Source organism: Mastigoproctus giganteus, chromosome 9, assembly GCF_048544385.1.
Source record: "Mastigoproctus giganteus isolate SK-2022 chromosome 9, ASM4854438v1, whole genome shotgun sequence".
NCBI classification, from domain to species: domain Eukaryota; kingdom Metazoa; phylum Arthropoda; class Arachnida; order Uropygi; family Thelyphonidae; genus Mastigoproctus; species Mastigoproctus giganteus.
The window spans coordinates 14,998,940-15,013,128 of NC_143583.1; positions in this window are offsets into that span (position 1 = coordinate 14,998,940).

Consider the following 14,189-nt stretch of genomic DNA (forward strand, 5'->3'; position numbering starts at 1 on the left):
TGTCATTGCAGGCTTTGACCCCTGGTTTGTGGATCGTACTAAAAGACCTACGATTCATCTCCTCTTATCTTATCACCGAGTCAAAAAATGTAATAACAATTATTTGCTCTAAATTATAGTCACTCATTTTTTTCCGCCTAAGGGTTAAAACACTGGTTAACTTAAAGAGGAACAGTTGAGTTAAAACTTAACCGATTGTACCGAAACAAAAACTGATCTGTACAGGAAAAAAAAAACAACTTCACGATATGAGAAATGCCTGATGGTGTGCGTGGCATTTAGCCAAGAAATCTCTTTAGATTAAACCACGGAATCGATTGAAATTTTTACATTGATATAGCACATGCTCTGAACCCTTGGGGACGCCAGAAACACAGTGTGGACCAGGTCGGCAAGCTTCTGGTTTAATCAACTGTGTCCCGTGAGAAGATAAGTGGCATAGAGGTGAAAACCAACGGGATGACCGCGGGAAGGTGATAGTGACTTTGGGAATGATTCGTTCTGTAACCAACCCTTTAGGAGTGGTGTTCCAGTCATCCTACAAATTTGAATGAGGTGGGTATGCATTGTTGTGTTTTCTTGTTTCCAATTATTGATTGGGTCCAGTGTGAAGTTGAGTATTGTTGTCAGAAGAGATTTCCTGAAGCAGTAACAAAGCCACTTGGCAATGGTCTCAGTTAGTACTTGAAGAGCAGGTGTGCTGAGGGCGCAGCAAGCTCAGGTGATAGCAAGCAGAAAAAAAAACTATTATATGAGACCACCCGAATATTTAAAATAAAATCATTTGCCATGCATTGTGTCTGTAAATTGCGTGTGTTCTACGGTCGATTTGCCTGTTTTGGTGGAGGAAAAACCCGAGTTGCAGGGGGGAAACCTATCTATCTGTGCCTGAGAACGTCTAACTCAGCCACAGAGTGAACAAAAAAAATTATGTGCGTGCCAAACACGCATAGCGGAAATTAAATGAAACTTCTTTAGGCGAACTTTTATCACTTGACCGAGGATCCCGTACTGACTATATTGAAGTTGCAGGCGGCGAATCTACTACATGAATGGGAGCCTCGGAGATATGAGAACCGTTACCAAATCTAGTTTCGTCAGGTGCTGTGGCATCGGATGATATTTAAAACCATTTGACTTCGATAAAAGCTGAATCACTTTGTTCTTGTGATAGCCACGACAGCTGTTACATGCCGATGTTTGACTTACGTCCTCCTTTGGAAATGCTGTTTGAAGAAGAGCGTGATCTCAAGCTGTTACAATCTTCACATCGTTCTTGAACCAAAGCCGATCACACCCGGAACAGACTGAACTGAAATAATTATCCATGACTGTACGTTTAAACTGTGCGTGGATGCTTCGTGTTTCTTAAAATCCTGTTGCTGTGTATTACGCCCGTTACGTGTAGAACCATTTGATGGAGCACTTCTGGCAGTCGGTTTTGGTTTCTTCTCTTTCCGTTTACGACTGGACTTTGAGGACTCTTCATCGTTTTCATTTGCAATATCAACTTCAATGATTCCTTCTTCCAAATTCACTTTTAACATTTCTGGGGAGATGTAAGGCTCTAAAGATGTGAATGGACATTTTTCGGCTTCTTTGTTCAACTCCATCGCACGCTGTTATTTCTTCCGCTGTGAATATAGCTTTGATCTCTCCTTTGGAGGTGGTTTCGGTGGTCGCATTGCACATATACGTGCTCTATACGCCTTATAACGCTCACTACAGTGGACTCCAGCTTTTCGATTGATTCACTGTACGATCAAATCACTTTGCGATGTACACTCCATAACAAACGACCGCTCACTATTCGATATGTAGTTGGGGCCGGCTATTCTGATCACGTTAACAAACTGAATTTTAATTCTATTAATGGCAATTCTAATAAGTGAAAATAGGAGGAATATTATCCATAGACTATCTACGGTCGATTTGCAAGGTAATAAAGTGTAAATAAAGATTTACACTTTATTACATTATTAATTAAGGAAATTAAATAATACGTGAAAATCGTAAGAATATTTTGTGAAATTGAAAAGAGAAAAAAAAAGGCACCTACACCGGGTATTTCCCTACCAATTACTAACGCAGCTTAACTTCGGTGACCGCACGAAAACTTTGGCATTTAGTCTAGTACAATAGTTGGCCATCCAGAGTGCCTGTAATGCATTTACTTATGGCAACGGTCGTATTTTGGTTGCGTTTTTTTTTTGTCAATCCACGAACGCAAGTTACTCCCATCTGAAAATTGCCTGGAGCGCACCTAAATAAGTTTCCTTTAGAATACCCCACTGAAGTTCCTCGCGTCGTTGATGAGATTCGAACCCGGGCCTTTTCCATCCGGTGTGGGTGGACGGTGACGATACTACTGTGCTGTCCGCGCAAACGATTGCAAGTAGGAAAAAAAAAAAAAAAAAAACACTATTATTTTAGGCCACCCGAATAATTAAATTCATCTGCTGTGCCATGTGTCTCATGTCTGTTAATTGCGCGTATTCTATGGTCGATTTATCTGTTTTGTTGGACGAAAAACCCCAGTTTCTGGAGACAAAACCTTGCTATCTATGCCTGAGACCAACTAATTCAGCCATGGAGTGAAACAAGCACACTAACGTTCCTCGCGTCATCGACGGGATTCGAACCCGTGCATTTTCCACCCGGTGTGGGGAGGATGGTGACGATACCACTGTGCTAGCCGCGCAGACGATGGCAAGTAGAATGGGCCGCTGGATGGAATCAATTTCCTTTGGTTTCTGTCGATAATAGCCCTGTGTAACCAAATGCCAGCACCATAACATACCGGCGGAATGAAGACAGACTTATAGATGGCTAGGTGCGGCTGTTTTGTCCCCAATCGCATTTAGAAATCCTATCTATTAAGTAGGTATCATTTCTTATCTTTCCAGCCAAGTGAACAAGGTGATAAAATGGAAGTTTTTCATAAATGATCACGAGCTTTTTTACCAGTTTAATGGGTTGGTTATCAAGGTGGACAGTGATCTTCTGGGTTCATTTAATCAGAAGGACTTACGTTTTCTTTGATGAAATTCGCAATTTATGAAGATGCGGCCATGTCTGGAATTGGGTTAAAGCAGATGTAGATCTGGCTTCTAGCTGTGCTCTGTCTGCTTCAATTAGGACGATCACATCATTGGAATATGCTAGGATGGTGGAGTGCTCTATTTCCAAATTTTGGAGTTCAATCAGGACAACTGTCCAAAACAGAAGTACTAAGACGGACCCTTGCGTGCAGCCCCTGGAGAGGTCACTTGAAATTTCTTTGTATTTGGTTCGCACAACGACTCGGCAATCTTGAAGGTAATCTTGTAGGCAGTGATAAAGACTGGAAGACGCCTCAAGACACCTGGACACCAAAAGGCGTCGAATGTCGCGGCGAAGTCAATGGAGATTGCTAGCAAGTACTTCCTTTCTGTGGCAGTAGGCTATTGTAAGAGTGTAGAGGCAGATCCCTTTCTTAAGCCATATCGTCCATTTGAGTGCAGGCTTGCAGCGAGGTAATGTTGGTTCATTCTTTCATAAAGTGAACGTTCAAAGATCTTGCTAAGTACAGGTAACAATGCTATGGGCCGAGAGGAGTTTGGGGCATTCAGCGACTTATCTGTGCCCTTCAAAGTAAGGCTCAGGGAGGCTGTCTTCCAGCTGGTAGAAAACATTGCTGGTTCAAGGCATTTGTTGAAGAAGGCCAAGAGGCAGCGAAGTTGGATGGTGATGAGTTTTTTTACAACTTCAACGTCAATGAGGTCAAATCTGGGTGCCTTACTGTTTTTTGTTTTCGCCAGTGCAGCGGACAATTCTTCCAATGTAAAGGGTTATTCTAAAATCTCGTTGCATTGTGTAAGTATTGTTTCCAATTACATATGTCCATTTGAACGTAGGAAGTAGGTCATCGCTAGAAGCGATGGCCAAATAACGCTATTCTCTAACCGCACTTCGACCTTGGTAAAGTAGATCCGATAAACAACTTTCGCGTTTTTTGCCTCCCCCTCCCCCCATTTTTTCAGTGGGATTCGAACTCGGTTCCATGATATTGACGGATTGACGGTCCGGCGTCGTAATTGCTGGGCTAAACACGCCATTATTATTATTTATTATTATTATTTTTTATACCAATTTAAATGTCTGCGCGGGAAACACAGTGGTATCATTACCACCCTCCCCACACCGGGTGGAAAAGGCCTGGGTTCGAATCCCGTCGATGACGCGATGAACATTTTATGGGAATTTTTCACTCCGTGGCTGAGTTAGTTGGTTTCACACGTAGATAGAAAGGTTTTCCCCCGGAACCCGGGATTTTTCGTCCAGCAAAGCAGCAAATCGACCAGAGAACACTCGCCATTTCCGGTCACCCGGAAATGGCGAGTGAAATGAAACTTTCCGGGTGACCCTAATAAATAGCTTTTTTTTTTAAATCAATTTAAATGCTATAGCCTATTTTAGATGGAAAGAACCATTTGGATGGTGAAGAGCTTTTTTACTTCGTAAATGCTTGGAATCAGACTTGTATTAATTATAACAATTTTTACCCGGAACGATCTCAGAAATCACATACGTATTCCTTATTACCCAGGTTGTAGAGAGAAAACTCGATTTGATTTCATCATTTAATAAAATATTTCAATTTCCATTATTAGGGATAGGACTCGCGAATTGTACTTTTACATCCTTCTTGACCTTCTATGTCCTCTTCTTTCAGATCACCCTTATTCCAGCACTCCCTCCTTCCACTTTTTAGGCGTCTTAAATCTACCCCATTTCCTTTTACCTTCATTTAAAAGGAGCTTAATTTTGAGTTTCCTCCCTTTCAATCCCATTTTCATGCCCTAAAAGAATTAATCTCACCATTCTTATCCAACACCTCACCTCTTTCTCTCAGAATTATCCCTACCAACCATCCCAACATTTCTTATATTTTCTCAGTTACATCATCTTACTGTTTTTATGGCGCAGCTTTACACGTAGCAGAACTGGCAACTTCTATCACTTCTAACTAACACCTTTAATCCAACTCTTAATCCTCAAATATTTAAAATTTGTCGGGTGACATCCGTTCCAGTGAAACACGGAATGAATGGATATCAAACATCTATCCCATATTTTCAAACAGCTTTTCTCATTTTTCACCCATATTATCATCCTTCTCTTCCCTGAATTAAATTGAATTCCCCCTCCTTATAAAATTTTGCCATTGACTCAGTCTTTCCTGTAACTCACCCTCACTGTCAGTCAAAAATAACAAAAAATATGTATTAAAAAAATCGAATTTCTATTGTTCTGATTTTAATAAAATTTGGGTTGGTTCGGCAAATCTTTCTGTACGATCCACATGAAATTTCACGAAAATCCACCCATTGAGAAGCTGCTACAATCTCGTACTTTCTCCTAATCCCATAAGCTGGAGAAACTCGGTGCTTAACTTAATTAAACAAACAGAATTTGAGAAATATATTTACAGAATTAGGGTATAACCACTTATTTCAGACAGCTATCAGATTAGTTGTATATAATAAGACTATCCTCTTATCTTCAAATCTCAGCACAATAGGGGTGTTATCGTACTTAATAAAGTTATATAAATAACTCAAAATGAAGTTGATGCTCTTTAATTACCGTAAAGGAATTTCTACACAGCTGCAGGTGACGCAGAACTCATGAAGAGACTATCAGTACGAGCTGCATACAAACATCCCATGAATTACTGAAGCAATGGCCTGTTTCATAGCGTTGTATACTCGGCACATACGTGCAATATGGTTTATGCAAGTTTAGACAAGGGTTATGCCTGCTGGCAGTCATGATCCAGTAGCGTGACTAACAACGCCTTAATAACTTGTGACCTACCGTGATATTCAACAGCTGCGGGTCATCCACATCTGAAGTCCATCAGAAAATAAAATGGTCAAACAGCTGTTTAAAAAACAAAACAGAATAATTGTCATATTTAAATAATATAAATCGCCTACAGTAATGTATCCCATTGATTTAATATTAATAAGATATAATTTTATTTAAATAGGAGAACAATCATTGAGGAATAACAAAAACGCCTTGAAAATTAATTTTCGCCACTGTATTCAATTAATATTCTGTAATATTGTTTTCATGTATTTCCAGACTTGCTGCATACAGGTTTGGAAGCGAAATATATAAAGCATTAACTAATTATATTAATTGTATTATGATATTAGATTTAATATTAATATTTAATATTAATTGCATTTCACTGTAACCTCTATACAATTATTTCCTTGTGTTTTGATTAGCGATTCACAAAATTAAAAATAAAAAAAAGATACTGAAAGAAATTTGTGCACACCACCGCGGTCTGGTTGCTAGGCAAATATAAAATTATTACTGCGCAGAATCAACAATGGTTCTCGTTCTGTTTATTGAATTCTGGTGATTGGTATCAACGTATTGCAGTTATATAATAGATCGCGATTAATAAAGCTCGCAGATTAATTAAAATAAGGTTAGCTTTTTTGTGTTTTGCTTCATTTTCGTTCTTCTTTCTTTCTTTTACCTTTGAAAAGTCACTTTTAATACGACAATACATTACTGTTCAGAGTGTTTACAATAAGGCTGGGTTTTAAATGCCCTCCTTAGATTTGCAAATATATAAACGAAATCAATGCGCAACCTACCTGTTTTCCAAGAGTAATCCTATTCTTAGATATCCATTAACTCTGTAGTCACCAACTGCTGTGTGCTCATTCGAGAAACAAGGACTTAGCAGGAGATTCTCATTTGCGAATAACATCTACCATCGCTTTGATGGAAACTAACGTGCTGGATTGTGCAACAATAAAGTAAGAATTAGCCGAGACGGTTCCATTCGTAGACGCTTAAAGAGAATTATATAAATCCTGCTAGTATTGCTATAATCGGATGAAGTAATTAAGTACAGCGAGTAGAGTGACAGCTGAAATCACTCTTCGGTGTCGCGATTTTAGGCCTTCCAGAACTCAGTTCGTGACTGGCTAATTTCGCAGGGAATTTTCAACTACTCCGCCGCATTCCAAATTTCAGCTTCGTCTTGGAAGATGAACTGAGACAGTCAGACAGCAAGGCATTTGAAACGAGAGTGCAATTGTGGTAGAAATTTATTATTCAAGTTTTCCTTCTAGTAATGTTTGTTATAAATATTCGGTACAAACAGAAGCTTCTTCAACTGCCTTCAGTACAATTACGGTGGTTTAAGTGCTCGTAAACAGCAAATTCAATGTTTGTATGCAGGATTTGTTTAATAAAGGATTTAAAAATCGAATGAAAATTTTGTAATTATGCGAGGTGTGATCAAAATGGTTGCTACTGAATTAATATTTGGGAAATAAAGAAATTTTGCGACTATTCGCAGGGATCTCCTTCGAAATTGTCTTCTTGACACTGTATACAGACTCTTATTCCAATGCTATTGTAGTTTCTGGAAACATTCCTGATAGATTCCATTTGGTGCTACTAATTAATATCTCCTGGGTTGCGTTCTGAATAATTTCCTCAATCGTCGCAAATCTGTAACCTTTTATGGAAGGTTTAAGCTTGAGAAACAAACTTAACCTTCCCATAAAAAGCTATAAAGGACCCCTCTTGGGCCCAAATCCTTCCTATACATCGAGTGATGAATAGGGAGGTTAGGGGGCCGTTTTTTCTGTACAGTATCTCACAGTCGTTGGAGAACTGTTTCTAGTATTCCTGATTCATTGTTTGACCATGCAGTGCAAAATCATAATGAACAATTCCCTGTGAGTCAATAAGTATGACAAGCATGACTTCCCCATTTCATTGAGATTATCTTACTTGTTTTTGTCTTGGAGAAGTTGGAATATTCCACTATAAGCTATGACTCAGAAACCTTTGTTTCTGGGTTATAGCTATACATCCACGATTCGTCAGCAGTAATGATGGAAAAACCAAAGTTTCAGTCAACATAAGTACGTTTATCAAGATACCGACATACGATAATCCCTTCCTCCTTCCTCTCTTTATGATCATCAGGGATAATGATGCAGAGCCCAAACTTGGCTGAAATGAATCGCATCCTCCAATCTTGTGTTAAATTTGATTGTCATGTCCCATAAGATATATTAATTTCAATATTATCTTCGAAGAAAATGCGATATGTTGTTCTAAGAATTTTCGAACGCACATTCTTCGAAAGCTGTTTATAATAATTTAACAATATGACATTATAATAACCTTATAACAAAGTGGTGTTCGGAGGGTAGCAGTGTTCAAATGAGAGGGAAGATATAGCTTGGGATACAAACTTAAATAACTTCAAAGTGTGTGTCAGGGTAGTAAAATATAGAAGATTACTTAGTCTCAACTGTGTCTACAGTAATGTCAGGAGTATTGTCAATAAAACGGCTGAATTCGAACTGCTGATTAGCACAACTAAAGCTCATATATAGGGTTAACGGAAACGTGGTGTGCCTTCGATAAATTTGTGATAACGAGTTCCACTACGGTATGTATAATGCATTTAGGAAAGATAGGGAAGAGAGAGAGAGAGAAGGGGTGGAGGGATCAGGCTTCTTATCAAAAGAAGCTTGAGCACGAAAAGAGCTTTTGCTGAGTCTGAAATCTGTGTTGGGTGACTTAGTTGACAGACCAGAAGATTGTGAAGAATATGACGAGAGTCTTTATATGCAGATGGAATGGGAAAGCGAGCGTGAATGGCTTATTATGAGTGACTTTAATTTGCCCCAGATAAGTGGGAAGGAAACTCACGATGCCAAAAAAACTTTTTAAATAAACTGAATGATTATTATTTGTACCAGCATGTTGGAGAAAGTACTAGGGCTGAGAATATTCTTGACCTCATAATTACTAACGATTCAGATGACATAACAGGGCTTAAAGTAAAAAAAAGTATTGTCAGGAAGTGATCATGCAATCGCCAGGTGGAAGATAAAGAGAGATGTTGCAGTAGTTAAAAGTAAAGGCACGGGTTTTAACTTCAGAAGAGGGGCCTTTGATATTTTAAACCGCTATATGGTTTCTGTGAACTGGGCGGATTGCCGAGGGACAGCGAATAATTTGAATTATGGAATACTTTTAAAGCAAAAATCACTAAAGCCATGAAGGGAAACATACCTTTAAGAAAATATTTCAGGAGGAGAATGCTGAAATGGATGATTGCGGAGCTTGCTCAAATAGAGCAGAAAAGGATAGCATGAGACAGTTACAGAGCGATTAAAAGTATTGAAACTTACAACAGGTACAAGCTGGTCTGTAATAGTACCACAAATAAGGTCAGGATAGCCAATGCTGCGTGTGAGAAAGCATTGGCTAAGAGAGTAAAGAATGGGGACAAGAAATTTTTCATTTATGTGAATATAAGGAAGGAAAAGGCGAATCAGATTGGACACTTGTGCACTGGGTGTGGGACAGTCTTAGACAATCCAGCTGATGTTGCAGTTGAATTGAACAGAGGTAATTTGCATCTGTCTTTACTGAAAATTGTGCTTTATGCTGGAAGAGGCTGAGCCATATGAAATTAGTGATTTTGTAATTACAGAAGATTGTTTATTAGAAAAACGTTTGAGCGTAAAGGCAAGTAAAGAGATGATGGAATATACTCAGTAGTTTTGATGTAGAGTGCCAAGGAGTGTATTGAACCATTGAAATTAATTATGAGGGCATCTTTGGACTCAGGGGAGATTCCTTTGGATTTGAGAAGTGCCAATGTATCGCCAATACATGAAAGCAGTTCTAAGAGTGAAATTAGTACTACAGATGGGTTAGTCTGACTTCAGTGATAGGAAAAGTCTTATAGGCAGTGATTAAGACTGAAATTAAGGGACATTTAGATAGATATGCAATTCGGAAGGATACACAACAAGGCTTTGTACAGAGTAAATTATGCTTAACTAACTTAGTAGGTGATTTTGAAATAGTTATTCATTAGCTGGATTTAAGGAATAATTTCAACATAGTTTATTTGTATTTTAGCAAAGTATATGCCTCATGAGAGGTTGCTGTATAAGCTTCCACAGGTTGGGATCACAGGTAAGATTCTAAGATGAATTGCTGGGTGACTGTAGGGCAGAAGGCAGAGGGTTGTGATTAATGGATATTCCTCAGATTGCTGCAACGTCAGGAGTGGGGTCCCTCAAGGATCTGTTCTGGACCACTGTTGTTTCTCATTTTCATAAATGATATCGACGAAGGGATAGAAAGCGTGATGTCAAAATTTGCAAATGATTTGAAAAGTCATTAATGATCAGTGCCAAGCAGCTCTCCTTCATTATGACTTGAATAGACTTCAAAGATGGTCAGAGAACTGGTAGTTATGTTTTATGTTTGGTGGGGTTGAATTAAAAACAATGGAGGAGAAGGAGAGGGATCTGAAAGTTACAATACGAGCAGATATGAAGGTTTCTGAACAGTGCAAACAGGCAGCCAGGAAAGCCCATGGTGTCCATTCAATTTATCGAGCGCTAGCCTGTAGAGACAGAGAGGTTATAATTGTAAAATTATATTTGGAATACTGCGTTCAAGTATGGAGATGTCATCCAAAAAAGACATTGAGTTTCTTGAAAGGGTCCAAAGACAGGCAACTCGAATAGCGAGATCAGCAGAAGGACGCCCGTGTGGGGAAAGACTTTGATTATGCAGGCTACAGAGCTTGGCAACCGGGCACCTCGAAGGTGACCTGATTGAGGTTTATAAGACTCTGACAGGGATTAGTAAAATGAACGAAGGTGGAATTTTTACTATTATAAAGTATTCGAGAAGTAGGGGTCATAAATTCAAATTGCAGAGTTTACATTAGATTGTAGGAAGTTTTCTTTTAGCCAGCGAGTTGTTGATAGCTGGAACAAGTTGCCCTCGCAATTAGTTGAGGCTCACAGTTTCAATAAATTCAAAAGTCAACTGAATGCTTACCTGTATGAGGAGTGAAGCATATAATTTGTGTTTTCTTATCTACTTGGGTTTTTTTTTTTTTGGGGGGGGGGGGAGTGCAGCAAAAGCCCGTGGTTTCCTTGCACTATACTATTACTACTATTACTATTTGTTTGTTTCTGTTGCAATTTTCCTTAATCTTACACAATTCGTTGCTCAGTAAGGTCGCCCATTTTAAAATGCAACGAAACATGTAAAGCTATCATTTCAACTCGCGTTAATTCGTACTAACTTTAGATAAACGTATGATTCACACTTACTATGTCTAGATGAGTTACCGAACATGTTGCGACAAGTCCAAACTCGCTGTGATGTAGAAATTTCAAAAAAAAAAAAAAAAAAAGCATTCCGCAACTTTTGGATCACACCTTGTACTTATTGAAGTACTTAAAATGATGATATTAGCTTAATATGTGCGAATAAATAAAAAAAGAGAATTTTTCAAAACTATGAAATAATTAATGCTGTTTCTGAATTTTAATTAAAAATTATGAAACCTATAAATACTCTCTTCGATTTCATAATTAACTCGGCACAACTTATACATAATCCATAAAATCAACGAGCATTAAAATCACCGAATTTACTGTCAAGTTAACGACAGAAACACAAAAAAAGGCTAGAAAATCCAATTTTTCAGGAAGGCAGATGTCCACAAGTACAAGAATGTGATTTGGACTTTGATATACGCATCGGTAATGCCACGTATATCCGCTGCCTTCTGCACTAATATCCTCATGAACATTCCGTTTAATTTATACTTTCAATAATTGAAAGTATAAATTAACTTATCCACTATTATTGAACTGCTAGCTTAACTAAAAATTTAATATTTTTCTGAAATTAGTATATATTTTTAACGAGAGATGGCACTAGCGAGCAGATGCTAATTCAAAAGCAAACATCTATCATCTTACTGAGATGCTGATAATAATCAGTTTTGAATGATTTGCATAAAATTGATTTGCACATCTACTAAAAGTCGCTTTTAAGTTTAGGACAAATCCATAATACTTCTTGATCATCAAAACTATAAAGTAAGCACGGTGTAATCAAGCAATGACGTAATAAACGGAGAGTCTTCAAAAACAGACTTATTCAAAACAAGTACTCGAAATGATGTAAAATTATTGTTTGTTTTGCGAATAAATAGATAATTATAAATACATATTAAAAATAATTAGCAATAAAATAAATCAGGATTCAGTCTAAAGAGTAAAGACACCTGATTTTATTTCGACATACCGCAGCATTAGAATATAAAATTCACCCCAAAATAAATGATACTTTGCCGTATGGCATGTCCCGCTTGCATTAATCTCTTCCACCCGAGAATTTACAATTCTTGTCATACTCGTCCGGCAGCCGAAAATTCATACGAAGACAGTTTTATGAATGCTGGCTTACCGAAAGAACTGATTCCCTATTAATAATTTATAAATAATGCAAATAAGACCTACTGGTCGGATGGTAACTCTGCGAGATGATAAAGTAGTTCCTCTCCCCACTTGTAGGAACATCAGAAGATACTTAAAAAAGAAAACAGAAGAATTCGCTTTTTATTTTTTGTCAGGCGGAGGCTAAATTGATGTGAAATCGGGGTTCGTTTAAGAAGATTCATCGCATGAAGCGGGCAGATTATTTAGACTGGAACATCAGGGTGAGTCAGATGCACGTGCTTTTAATGAACGGCTACGCAGATAGGCTGTCACAAAACACACGCAAAGACATATAAGAAACGCTAACAAAATAACAGACGTTGGCGATTTTTGTAAGACAAGTAATACTAGAGTAGGAAATGAAGATAAGTTGAAAATTATGGGGAAAGGAACACAACGTTTAGAATATAAAATGCAGTATTCCGTAAAGGAGTTGTAGTATTGAGTTCGCTGCAGGACACTAAACATCGAAAGAAAGAAAATTCATCAACTCAGAGACAAGAAAATACATGGTCGGTAACAGCGGAATGCAAAAGAAGGAAGAATAAAATTCAGCTTTATCTCACGAATACCAGAAATATCTTAAGAGAACACTATGGAGACAACGCAAACGAGAATTATCCCAAGTGTTCACATGACATTGATGTCAGACTGATATTCTGTCACAGGATGGTACAAGCATCTATTATTTCGATCAGAAACTCGTAGGACTTTACAATGTCTTAAACTGCTACCTTCCGCGTCTTCTGGTAAGGCAGTGGATTCCAATCCCATTAAGAGACCAGCCATTTTATACCGTTTCCCCTCTCTCTTTTCAATCCGTAGTAACAAGACGAGTAGATCTCGAGGGTGGGTTGCGCTTTTTTTTGAAAACTTGGAATTATCATCCAACAAATCAGACCAACAGATCATATAATAAACTAACACCTTTCCCCCGGTCACGGGGCTTATTCAGGGGTGAGCAGAGGGAGCATATTCCCCCTTAACCAAAAATTTGAAAAAGAACCCAGGACGCGTTCTAAAAAAAACTCGAAAGCCTGGTAGCCATCCACCCCCCCCCCCCTTACGATTATACCTAGACCTGGTCCATGCCCCTCATTACGATGATACCTGGATACGCCACCGTGGGTAGCACAGTCCGTAGAATCAGCGTCATTCCCACGCCGGGTGGAAAGACCTAGATTCGAATCTCATCAACGACGCGAGGAATTTTTATGGGCCTTTTTCACAACTTGGCTTAGTTAGTCGGTCTGAGACGAGGACAGCATGTGGGTTTTATCTAGGAAACAGGTTTTACGTCCAGCAAACAGAAAATCTACTAGAGAACGAATGCAGTTTATAACCATAATACATACGGTGCAATATGTCCCAAGTCGTTGATGTGCCTAAAACCCTGCAACAATTAACCAACTGACTCCTCACAGACTTAGATGCTTTGTCGAAAAAAAGAAACAATAATAATTACAAAAATCGTCATGAAAATTGAGAACAGCAGTCGATATCAATTGTCTGGAGTGAAGGCACACATTCACAAACTAATGGTGCACATGTGTACATATGTAAATTACTAAGTTCTCCAACAAGTACAGACCGAGAACATGCAAGTTAAATCAAGTGAAAGTTTTGTTAAATAATCGACAGTGCGCAGGAGCATCTCAGTCGTCAATAACATGTCTAAAGTACAACACACATATCGATTATTGCATTGAAACATCTGAAAATGTCATTTGACATGAATTTGCCTGAATTTACCACTCGGGGAGTCATCGGGGACTGTAAGGCTGGACACTTATAACAAGTTGCGACATGGCCTGGTGTGCTATA